At 44.9% G+C, this 12,611-nt stretch overlaps 1 protein-coding gene across 1 annotated transcript in view; it reads right to left on the bottom strand.

The window, feature by feature from the left end:
• DLGAP1 (DLG associated protein 1) overlaps positions 1 to 11,433 on the bottom strand; it is a 785,192-nt gene extending 773,759 nt beyond the window's left edge. Inside the window, exon 1 of the mRNA XM_006071833.4 lies at positions 10,983 to 11,433. The gene's annotated coding sequence lies outside the window, so the exon portion shown is untranslated. The remainder of the gene's footprint in view (positions 1 to 10,982) is intronic.
• Positions 11,434 to 12,611: the final 1,178 nt, after the last annotated feature.

Raw genomic sequence — 12,611 nt, 5'->3', positions numbered from 1 at the left:
ACTCCGAGAAATTAATTAACTTGCCCAAAGTCATCTACTTAGTTAAATATCAGAATAGTGGAATCAGGATTATGGGGGTGAGGGTAAGATTCCCACCTGGAACACACACACAGCTGCCCCTAACCTGAATCTAATGATCTCCTTCCAACAGAGAACACCCTAATCAATACCTCAAATCTTTACACTTCATAAAACTCAGCTTTAATATTCTCCAAGTTGCTGATGGGTCATGTCATCTGCAAAATCAACATAATCAAAACAGAGGTCAAATCTGTGTTACTATAATTTAGCCTCCTATCCCAAATCCTTACATATTCCAGTAATATCACTATTTTCAGTGTCTTTAAACTGCAAATCTCCACTCAGCCCAGGACATCTCCAATAACTAATCACAATCATCAAGAAAGCAGCTGCTACCCTTAAAAAAAAAAAAAAAAAAATGAAATCAACACCACCACTACTCTGCTGGCTCCTGGGTTTAGGCCCAAGAGAGAGACAAAAGCTCAGAAGCCAATTCACTATTTGAAGGAGCTTCAAATCTAGGCATATTCACATAGAATGTTTAAAATGTAAATCATAAAGTAAATGATCCAGAAAAATGCAACTGGAACTCAGAGGAGAGTTTACCTTGGGCTAGAGTAGTCATAAAACACTTCATGAGAGAGGTAAGATTAGCCTGGGCCTTGAAGGAGAGAGGAAACTTTGAAATCATGGTTTTACGAGAAAGTCTTGCTCATGGTAGAACCCTCAAACTGTACAGAAGAACACGAAGCAAAGAGACGATCCCAGAGTCCTCTTGTCCCAGCTCTAGAGAACGGGCTGCTGCTGATTCTGTGAACTGAACAGAAATTAAATACAGGAAGGAAAGTGAAACAAAGAAAGAGGAGAGAGGGGCCGGAATAGCACAGTCCTGACAAGCAGGGGTGGTCGTGGTAGAGGAGAGGTTTGATGTAAGGGACTAACGTAGAAATGTTGGAGGGAGGGGGGAGGGTGTGTAAATTAGGAGTGTGGGATTAACATATATACACTACTGTATATAAAGCATATAAACAAGGACAGGGAACTACACTCCGTATCTTATAATAACCTATAATAGAAAAGAATCTAAAAAATAATATATATACATACATATATAACTGAATCATTTTGCTGTACACCTGAAATTAACATACTATAAATCAATTTTGGGCTTCCCAGGTAACACAGTGGTAAAGAACCCTACTACCAATGCAGGAGATACAAGAGATGTGGGTTTGATCCCTGGGTCAGGAAGATCCCCTGGCATAAGAAATGGCAACCCACTCCAGTATTCTTGCCTGGAAAATTCCATGGACAGAAGAGCCCGGCAGGCTACAGTTCCCAGGGTGGCAAACAGTCGGACATGACTGAGCACACATATTGTAATTTTAAAAAATCAACTACATTTCAATACAAATATTAAGAAAAAGAAATGGAGCTGAGCCATGAAGGGAGCCAGCTGTGCTTTCATGGATTTGTCCCACTCACATATCTGAGGACCAACCACCCATGATCCAGGTCTGTGCTCTGACGGGATATTCAGGTCATGATTGCTGCTCTCAAGTTCTCAAGGTCAGAATTGGAGGAGTCTCACAATGACTTTGATAGGTCTTTAGGAAAGTAAATCTATACGCAAGCTGAATCAGAAGAAGGAGATCCTTTAGGCAAGAAGTTCCATTAGGAGACTTCTGAGCACTCCCAACAGAACATGAGGAAGTCTTGAAGCAGAGGACCAGGAGCAGAAGTCACACAGTACACCTGCCTCAAAGTCTAACTTCATGAGGGAGAAAGTCAGACCAAGAGACGTTACATGCTGTGCCCAAATTTGAAAAGTAATTAAGCCCCTTATAAAATAATCTTTGATAAGAAAGTCTTGAAAATTAAATGTGAAACTAGTGCACGGGGACGACCTAGAGGGATGGTATGAGGAGGGAGGAGGAGGAGGGTTCAGGATGGGGAACACATGTATACCTCTGGCAGATTCATTTTGATATATGGCAAAACCAATACAATATTGTAAAGTTAAATAAAATAAAATTTAAAAAAATAAAATTAAATGTGAAAATAAAACTTTAATAGTCTATGAGATACAAAAGGGTGACACCTTTAGCACCTAGAATTGCCAAAAAGATTTCTTAAACAAGGTATCTACAAAATAAAGAGAAGAATCAATCTTCAATATCATTTAAATTTTTAAAAGAATCTTTTCTCCCAAACACATTCTAAAAATGAAAAGACAAGCCACTAGTTGGGAGAAGCCCATTGAAACGAGCTTCCTTTCATTTATAGAATGAAATTACAGAAAATTAAAAAAAAAAAACCTCTGGTATCCAGAATACACGAATAACTCTTACAAGTCTATGAATTTTTTTTTAACAGTGGGAGAGTGAACAATATGTATGCCTATGCATTGCAAAGAAATCTGAATGTTAAGACACGGAAAAAATGGTCAACATTATTAGCAATCAGTCATTAAACACAGTCATTAACTGCACATTAAAACTACAAGGAGGTACAAATTCATATCCTAAAGACTGGCAAAAATAACATACATTATCAAGTGTTGACAATGATATAGGAAAAAAAAAGGAGCTCCTTATAGATGGCTGGGTGGGAGGATAAAACCCTTTTGAAAGGGTTTTTCAACAGGCAAAACCCTTTTGGGTAATTTGGCATCGTCTTCTAAATGGGATGGTACAAATCCACTCTCTGGCAATTCTCCTAAGAAGACACCCTAAGAAAAGTCTCCATTGTTAGCACAGGGAGATGTGTGTATGAACCTGCATAGCAGCCTTGGTAGAAGATATCCTAAATGTCCATCAACAGAAGACTGATATGTTATTCACTATTTACTACACAATGGAATACCACAGGGTGGTAAAAAAAAAAAAAAAAAAAAAAGAATAAGTAATACCTACTCATATCAGTAGGCTTCCGAGGTGGCCCTAGTAGTAAAGAATCCATCTGCCCATGCAGGAGACACAAGAGACATGGGTTAGATCTCTGGATGGAGAAGATCCCCTGGAGGAGGACATGGCAACCCACTCCAGTATTCTTGCCTGCGAAATCCCAGGGACAGAGGAGCCCAGTGGGCTACCACCCACAGGGTTGCAAAGAGTTGGCACTGACTGAAGTGACTTAGTGTGCAGATATGCACACATATCAACAAAATACTAATCAATTAAAGTTGAGTAAAGACCACAAAGCCACAAAGAGCATGGTGTTTCTATGCAGAGTTTTAAAACAGCAAAACAAGACTGTACTTGTAGGTACACACATACCTAGGAAAGCATGAGGAAATGCGTGGCAATGATAAACACAGAATTCAGTGTACAGGGTACCATTGAGGGGAGACAGGCTTGGAGAGACTCTGAGAGTATCAGCAGTGTCTGCAGTGATTGGGTATATCAGTGTTTATTGTAATACTTAATTTTTTGTTGTTGCTGAAACATTTCACAATAATTCTCAATTAATAATAAAGAACTGAACAGTAGTTTGAGGCACAGATATATAGCAACAGAGAAAGAAGAGAGTCAAATATCACTTGAAAACTTTCAAATTTTTCACGCCTTCTTTTCTTCCTTTCTGACTTCCCTAGACCTGGGGCTCATCATTTATGCCTGAATTAGCACAACAGCCCCCTAACACATCCCTCTGTCCCAATCTGGTGGCAAACTGATCTATTTCCATCCATCCCAGAGGCCACTTCTTCATGTCACTGTCTATACAGAGTCCTTCAGTGCTCCTATCAACTCTAAACATCCCTGTATAGTCAGTAACACCCTACAGAGTTCATCTCTATTCTTTTCAATCAAATTCACCTCCAGGTCTCAGAAAAAGACACTAGAGAAGCTGGCGTAGCAGACCATCTCCCTGAGCCAGCGATCTGCCAAGTTGGCTTGCATCTCCGTCTTTGTCACAGTTTTGCCTCATCCCTTCCTCCTACTTAACTCCTACCATCTAGGAACGTCCAGCTTAAGACCTTCCTCTTTAGGAAGCATTCTAAAACAATCCCACTCCTTTGGGTTCGATTTTCAGCTGCCCAAGGATTTGAACTATATTTTGCACTTCGACAGTCTCCATCCTCATGAATACAAGGAAGATCTTAGAATTTCATTTGCTTGTTTGCCTGTCCTTAGAAAGGCTACATCTTACATCTGCCATCGATCATCTAAATCTCTTGGGATCCTTAGCATCAAAGCAGAATATTTTAAATTATCGATCAAGTAAATGCAAATCTAGGAAAATGATGATGCATATTATAAAACCATGGGTCATGTCCCTGCTGAGTCTTACATGTCTTCACAGATCTTTAAGGCTAAACAGTGGTGTAACATCTAAAGCAGGTTACCAAGAGCCGATTAGCATATCTGAGCTGTTGGTCCACACCCTCCATCATTCCAATACCTTTAAGTGTAGATCAAATATACTACATACCTGGCCAGAAACTACTATAAATCATGAAAACACCGAGAAGGCTGTGAACACATACAATTTAAAAGGGTAGATTCCAACCTCCCCTGTGATCAAGAACCCTCCTCCCATAGGTACTAAGTAACTCCCTCTACAGATATCAGCAAGAAAGTCAGTTGTAACCACTTCTCCCCCCTCCCACTTCCTACCTCTCATCCCTGTGATCTGATTCAACTTTTCAATCCTCAATGAACATTTGCATCCCTTCCACTGGCAAGCCCTCTGCTAGCCCTGTTATCCCTTGATCTTAAGGTCTCACAGAGATTGACAAGCACATCAATTGAAAAATGGAATATAAATATGCATCTGACTTAGTGGAGATATAAGAAGGAATGTTCGATCCTGTGGGGTAAGGGGAGGGAAAAGACCTTGTGCTTAGGATCAAAGGGCAGGGGTGGAATTCAATACAGGCACTGGGGTGGTTAAGCTATTCAAATGTTTTGTTTCGAGTAAGAAGGAGGATAAAGGAGGAGGAGGGGAGGGTTTTTTTTTTGTGGGTAGGGTGGGGAGCAGGAGTTGTTTTGTATTGCTTTGTCTTTCTAACCTTTATCTTATTTCGGAAACTCCCTTTGGTGACCAGAACACCAGGTATAATCATAGTAAACTTAGGACCAAAGAATGCAGAGTTTGAGATTGCAAGGAGGGCCATACAAAAGTCATGTCATACTATCCTTGGAGCTACGGTCCTTACACCACTGGAATACAGACTTACATGCACTCTTTATTCATTCATTTATTCACTCAACCAATGTCTACGGACCACTTACTAAGTTCCAAGGTGCTGTGCTAGGCATCAGTGATATTTCATGAATGGGCAATTCTTGTCTTGGATCTCATAAAATGCACAGTTCAGTGAGGAAGACAGTGGATCAGATAATCACAAAAGACAAGGCATCATTATTTACTATAAAAGGACCATGATAAAAAGTATCAAGCACTGAAATTGCCTGCAACTGGAGGGCTTCATTGATTCAATGACTTCTCAGCTGACATCTAGGGAAAGGAAATAATGGTAAGAAACACGTTCCAGGGAGTTCACACAGAAAACTTCTAAACGCATCAGTGCTTCAGGGTTCCCCTACTGCGGCCTCCCAGATCCAAATGGGAAAGCTCATCCCAGTTTGAAACACTGAAAAGGTGACTTGGCTTCTGCCTCAATGTCTGTGAAAAGAGCTTTGAGCAGAGTGACTGTGCCCTGCCTTCTTGCTAGAGTAATCTGATGAATCATATCAAAGAAGAGCTGTTTGCAAAGTCTGAGACAAGATCAAATGCCATCTTCCCCTCCAATGGCAGCATATGTTTTGCAAGGAAATCTCTGCAATATCTACCAGGGAAATTTCTAGTCCAGAAATAGACATCACACTGAGTTTCCACTGAAATTAAAACCCAAAAAGCAAGGATGCCCAAGGCAGGGGTTGTAATCTGCAGGTTAGAGTGAGAGTTAATGCCAGTCCTCCTATCAGATATGCATAAACATTCTCCAGTAGTAGAATTAAAAGGGAAGTTACTCTAGCAGATGTTTTCAAATTAGCCAAAACCGTGTCAGGGAGTAAAATGAAGCGGCAGAGCTGGAAATGTGCCCAGAGAGGGAGAGACCTTCCCACAAGCTGCCTGATGGAGCCACTGAAATGTCCCTGAGCCCTTCCGGTGCAGATGGGGGTGCAGGAGTGGAGAGACAGTCAGGTCCCAGCACGAATCCTTCTCTCCTAATTGCTCATCCGTGACTCCAATGAGACCACCGCTCTGCTGAATGCAAGGATATCCACGTGGGATCGGGCAGCTCGTACACTGCCAAACCACACTCTTCACACTTGCTTTTTAGGCTGCTGCTTACAAATTCGACAAGAAATGTTGGGAGAAGATATAGAACTTGTCCATGATGACAGAGAAGCAAACTATAATACGTGAATGAGAAAATGAATAGTTCAGTGTCGGGCAAATCCCAGGAGAAGGGATGGTGTGCATCTTCACAGGAGATCCAGGGCAGCGACACCTAGCTCACAGCAACCCCAAACAGGACAATGATGACCCCACTACACACTGCTCAAGAGGAAAAAAGGCCCAAGAATCTGAGCCAAAAATCTGTGGCTACATAATCCAGAGGGCTTCCTGCTTCCTGGGTGCAAGTTGGGCCCCCAAGTGGGCTGTCGCTCGTTACTCAGTACACTACTTCCCGCAGGAAGGAGAAAACAATAAACACTATCCAGGAAAAACCTTAGGTCAATAGAAGCAGAGAATATCTCCAGCTTTTCATTGGTACACCAGCAGTATTTCATATGCAACAGCAACCTCTGCACAATCTCAGAGGGGAAGCAAAGTCCTCAAAGAAGAGCCATTCACCATGTTTAACCACCTTATAACCAAAATCCATTTTTTTTCTGTCCTCCACCACATGTTTTCCTTTTCAGGGTTACCAAAAGAGAAAAAGAAGTAGCAAATTATATAGGGCAGGAGGAGAAAGGGGCAACAGAGGACAAGATGGTTGGGTAGCATCACCGACTCAATGTGACATGAGTTTGCGCAAACTCTGGGAGGTAGTAAAGGACAGGGAAGCCTGGTGTGCTGCAGTCCATGGGGTCGCAAAGAGTTGGACACATATATATATATATCTATATATAGATATATAGATATCGGGGCTTCCCAGGTGGTACAGTGGTAAAGAATCTGCCTGCCAATGCAGGAGATGAAAGAGACACGGATTTGATCCCTGGATTGGGAAGATCTCCTGGAGAAGGGCGTGGCAACCCACTCCAGTATTCTTGCCCGGAGCATTCCATTAAGAGAAGAGCCTGGCAGGCTATGGTCCATAGGGTCACAAAGAGCTGGACACCACTGAAGCAACTGAGTGTATACACACACACACACACACACACACATATGCTGTATGCATCAATGGTATATTATATATAGCAAATATACATTTTGCATAAGCCAAAGAGGTATGTGTTAGAAGAAAAGGAACTGGTAGCTGGTATTTCAAACAATGAGTTATCAGTGGGTGTTTAATAAAGTGGAAGACTGACAGTTCTAAATCCTCCCCTGTGCTAGAAGAACAGTTTAGACCTTCCTAGAAACCCCATCTTTGACAATTTCTGAGAGACCACACAGTGAAAGTCACCTTCATTGGGCAGTAACAGGAAGCAGGCTACACATTCCCTGTGATTAAAAAAAAAAAGGAAGAAGGTCAAAGGAGAAATTATTCCTTTCTTTGAAAATGAAGAATTACAAACCCGAAGAATCTTCTGGAAATAAGAGACAACATAAAACACGATGGGGTGCTTTTGAACCTCCAAGTGTATCAGCAACACAAAATTTTTAGAATTCTAGAAAATGGTCTTGTGATTGTGTTTCTATAAAATAAAAATGTACAAAGAAAACAGCATCTCATAGACATAAGGCATAGACTGTAAGTGTGGGAGTCGAGGATTGGAGACAAGGGTTTTGATTTTCCAAAGTCCTTTAAAGATGCTCCTTTAACTGGGTAAAGGAGAAAAAGAAACAAAAGAACTTACAACTACATTTCCTTAAATTAACCCAGGAAAGGCAAGCGTGGTTTCTATAGAGATGAAATCTCCATGACAGTCTTCCAATGGAATGCCTCCTAAAAAGAGACAGATTCTTCTGCATGGAGCAGAGTTGCTCTGATTAAAGGTAGAACAATGTGTGGGAATAATCCAGAAGACACCATCATGTGAATCTGATTCCGTCATAGAAAATTCACTATGAAAACACACATTTAGATGGCATTTTATTATTCTTTCTGAATCTGAAATAGTACATTAAATCAAAGTCAGAACGCTGAACCCTGTTTTCAGAAGTTGCTATTCAAAGAATCTGTTACTTGTCTCAACTGAGTTGTAGCAGGAACTATTACTAGGCTACAAAGCTCTAAAGGAGTACTTAGTAAAACTCCCATTTCCCTTCTTCACAATATTGAATTTATACTTAAAAATTAATCAATCTAGATGGCTATGTGGAACAAAGGCATACATACCTAACAGACTTACATCAAAGAGCATGCAATTTGTATTTCCAAATCTGATTCAATAAAATACTTAAGCTTAGAGAAACTTAGAAAGTAGAACAAGTGACAGTTTAGTCTATTCCTCTGTATGAGCCACATGATATTTTGAGAAGGTGGTCTTGATTTCCATAATCACTCATATCAAGGTTTTAGTCCTGGCGGAACAAAGTTTATACTGAAGGAAAAATTACAGATGCTAAACCAAGAAAATTCCCCACAAGGAATACTCAAGTATTATTCCCCTCAAAGCACAATTGCTCGTTGTGTGATTTGAAGAGTTGTCAGAAAATGACTCCATAATTTTTTAAAGAATCTGTCTACCAGTTCATTTTGCCAGTATTTATATCATCTATAATTTTTGAGATCAAATATTTTATTTGGCAAACTAGCCTTAGATAGAAATATACAGGGAAACAGACAGATGTAATTTTTGAAATAGCTTGTATTTGAAGGCACTCAAGTCTCTTCTCATATAAAGTAGCTAATAGTTTCTCTTAAGTGAGTCTTTTTTTTTTTAACAGTCATGGAATTCTAGATCTAGAACTAAGAATATTTCAAGGCAGTGACTTTACTGCAGCAACTTTAAACTGAACTAATACATCCAAAGGAAATTATTAACAAGGCCATTGATACTAGACTTGTATGAACTTTCCTGTTACATGCAAGAATATGAATTTTCTGAACCAAGGGTAGCTTTTGTCAACTAATTGTTTAAACTTCATATGTTTTGCAAGATATTCGATATTTCTTTACGACTTTGGATTTTCTTTTTTAAATTGTAAGCAAAACTTTATCCTTTGACATTAGATAAATCAGGATACTTGTAACATCTCTTGCCTTCCTGTCATTTCCGTTCAAGTTGGGATAAAGATTGCCGCTATACATGCAAAATTACATAGGCCAATAGAAAGTTGCTCCCTAAAGCCGAAATTCGGCTATAAATAACAGACAAAAGGCAGTTAGCTCCTTCCTGGTTTGTCTGTTTGTTTTTTAAAGATAACAATTTGCAAAATGTTTGCATTTGGTCCTAACATTGCTTTCCTGGATCTGAACATTCCTCATTCCAGGGTCTGACTAAAAGCCAGACTGATCCATCATCACTTTACAAAGCCATCTGCGAAGACTATAAAAGCTAAAGCTCCATCTTCAATTGTTACTTTTATTATACACCTTTCATCACCGTAATTCCATAACTTCACGCGTTATGCTGGGGGGTGGGGGGTGGGGGAGACAGCAGTGATCTCTCAAGAACGGAACCAGCTCACCGTGTCAGGAGGGGACAGTCTCGCCAGAGTCCAGAGAGGAGATAACCTCTCACCCTCGGTGGCGAGGGGCAGGGGGTGTGTGGGGGGCTGTCCCGGCCTTCTCCCCGCCTCAAACCTCCTCCCCTATCCGACAGAAAATTCCGCAGCCTCCTGACCAGGAGGAGAGGCGAGCCGGGGAGCGCGGGGCGGGAACAGCGCCGGCACAGACACTGTCGCGGGCACCTGAGCCGCCCCTTCCCACCACCTCCCGAGGCCACCGCACCAGGCGAGGCGCGCAGCATCTCAGCCCTGCGGGCTGAATTTCCATCTTCGCGCCCCCCAGCCCCGAGGTCCAACCCCCGCAGCTGCGGCGGCCCCTCCAGGAAAGCGCAATTTTTATCCCTCCGGGCCCGGAGGAGGGGTCCCTGCCTGGTCTCGGCTCATCCAGGCTCGTTCAGTTCCCTGAACACTCGCCACGCCGCGACTGGCCAGGAATTGGCCTCGGCCTCGGCTGTGGACAGAGGGCGACTCTCCAGCGATCGCTCCCTAGGACCGCGCTTCTCCGAGTGTCTATCTGAATCTCTGTCTCTCCCTGTGTGCCTCTGTCTCTCTTTGTGTCTCTGCTTCTCTGGCTTTCTCTTTCTTGCTTGAGCGCGCGCGCACACACACACACACATTCACACAGGGGAGGGGGCTGTCTCCACTCCCAAAGCCAAAATGTCACCCAGAAAACAAGTGCAACAACTTGCTTCGCCTACGACTCGGGAGCCGGTGGAGAAATGCCCTGCAGCGAGCAGCCCCCTCCTCCCCGGCAAGGTGCAGGGGGTTGGGGGCGGGGGCGGGAAAGCGGCCGGTGGACGTGCAGGGGACTGCCGTTCAGCTCCCCTCCCCCTCTGGGACCCTGTCGCAATTAGAAATCCGTCCGCGCCCCGGCCCGGGGGCGGCGTGGGGGGGCGGTTAGCCGCGAAGACCGCACACCCGGAGAGGGGCGCGCCGGCCCCCGGGTCTCCGGGGGTCGCAGAAGTGCGCCCCAGGCGGCGGAAGGGGTAGGAAAAGCCGGATAGCGGTCCGGGGAGCCCAGCCCGGAGTCCCTCCACTGGCAAGAGCAGCGGCGACCGCGCGGCGGGGAAAAGCCACCGGGAACTCGGCGGTGGCGGCGGCCCGGGATCCGGTGGCCCCGGCCGCGAGCGCACGCCCCAGCCCCCGGCGCAGCCCGGCGTTACCTTGCTGCTGCCCGCAGTCCGGCCCTCGGTCGCCGCGGCCGTCCGTCGGTTTCCGCGAGCTTCCGAGGCAGGACGAAAGAGGAGTCCCCGTGGTCCGGACAGGCTCTCAGCGACGCGAGGCGAAGGAGTCGAGAGAGAAACCGAGGCGGCTGCGACCGCTCCCGCTGCGGATGCCTCCGATTCCCCGGGGCCGGAGGTGTCGGAGAGGCCGGGTCCTCGGGATTGCGGCGCCCGGAGCGCAGCGCTCGCCTCTGGTGCGGAGGCTCAGTGGCGGGACGCGGCGGGCTGGGGCGGCGAGGCTGGGCTGGTCACCCGCCCCTGGGTGCATGTTAATACGGTGGGGAGGAGGAGTCCCGCGCTTCCTCCGCCCAACCGCCGGAGCCGGCGGGCGAGTGACGGCCGAGGCCCCGAGCCCGCGCTCCCACCCGCCCTGGCTACTACGGTGCGGCCACCAGCCCTGGCCCCGGCCCGGCACGTGCGCCCGGGCCGCGGGGAGGCGCCCGGCTTCCTGCGGGTGATGCCCGCTCCGCCTCCGGGCGGCAAGTGCGCTCACACGGGACGCGGAGGCCAGCCCCTCATCCCAGCGAAGGAACCGGGAGGCGGCCGCGCGTTGGTGGGCGTGCCCCGTGCGTTCCCCGGCGCTGCATCCGCGGAGAATGGAACCTGCCCCGCCCTCACCTGCCACCTCTGGTCCCCTAATCTTATGAGGAGCGCTCCACACTTTCTATCACAGGAGATCATGTAGGCGGGTAAAGGGTTTGCCCTTTTCTCTCCATCCTCGGGGTCCCTAGTAGAATTTTTGAAAACGCAATCGCCAGGGAGGAGCCCGGGTTGTGGACCTAGTCTAGACTCACCAGGACCGACTGCTCACACCCCATGTCCTTACTTCCAAACAGTTATTCCTCAGAGCCTCAGTTTCCCCATCTGTACAACGAAGGCTCTTGGGGGCCGCAGGGGGGTATTGTGGATTACATTACACAATATATATTCCACCAGTTTCTCTAGGTATTTAGAGAAAGCCAAAAATAATAGGGAAATGAATCCCTTTTCTTCCTGTCCTCTGACCTCAGTAAACGTTCAGCTCTCCATCTCAACTGCATTTGGGAGCCACGCCCATTCGCACAGGCTGAGGACCACAAGTCCACGAGCTCAGAAAGTAAAAAACATCCGTAAGGCTTCTAAGTAAGAATAGAAATAAATATTCTGTGAATAGGTGAAATTTGGGTCAAAGAGAATGGAGTCAATCAGTTGTTTATCGAGCTCAACCCACTTAAGTACTAGGTTCTGGATGATAAGAGTTAAAATAGCGGTTAATCACCGTCTTCCGGTTTCCCTCAATAAAGAATGGGCAACTTCACGGAGAAGGTCTGTCCTTTGTTCTACGGCTTCCAAAGAGAACATTATGCCAGAGAGTATATAATCTTCTTTATGTAATTGTACCCATAAACTTATAGCATAAGATTTAGCATCTGCTTTGTGTGATATCTAATTATAAATATTAATAGAATATCCTTTTTAAATGAAACACTTCTAAAAATGCAGAGAAGTGAAAAACAGTTTCCATAAAAATATGACTCAGATAAATAATCACTTTTCCGCAATTTCACTGAGTGATTTTCCATTAAAGAG

Source organism: Bubalus bubalis, chromosome 22 (genome assembly GCF_019923935.1).
Source record: "Bubalus bubalis isolate 160015118507 breed Murrah chromosome 22, NDDB_SH_1, whole genome shotgun sequence".
In the NCBI taxonomy this organism is placed as follows: Eukaryota; Metazoa; Chordata; class Mammalia; order Artiodactyla; family Bovidae; genus Bubalus; species Bubalus bubalis.
Note: the sequence above shows the minus strand (reverse complement) of the source record. Positions and strands in the feature narration are given on the sequence as shown.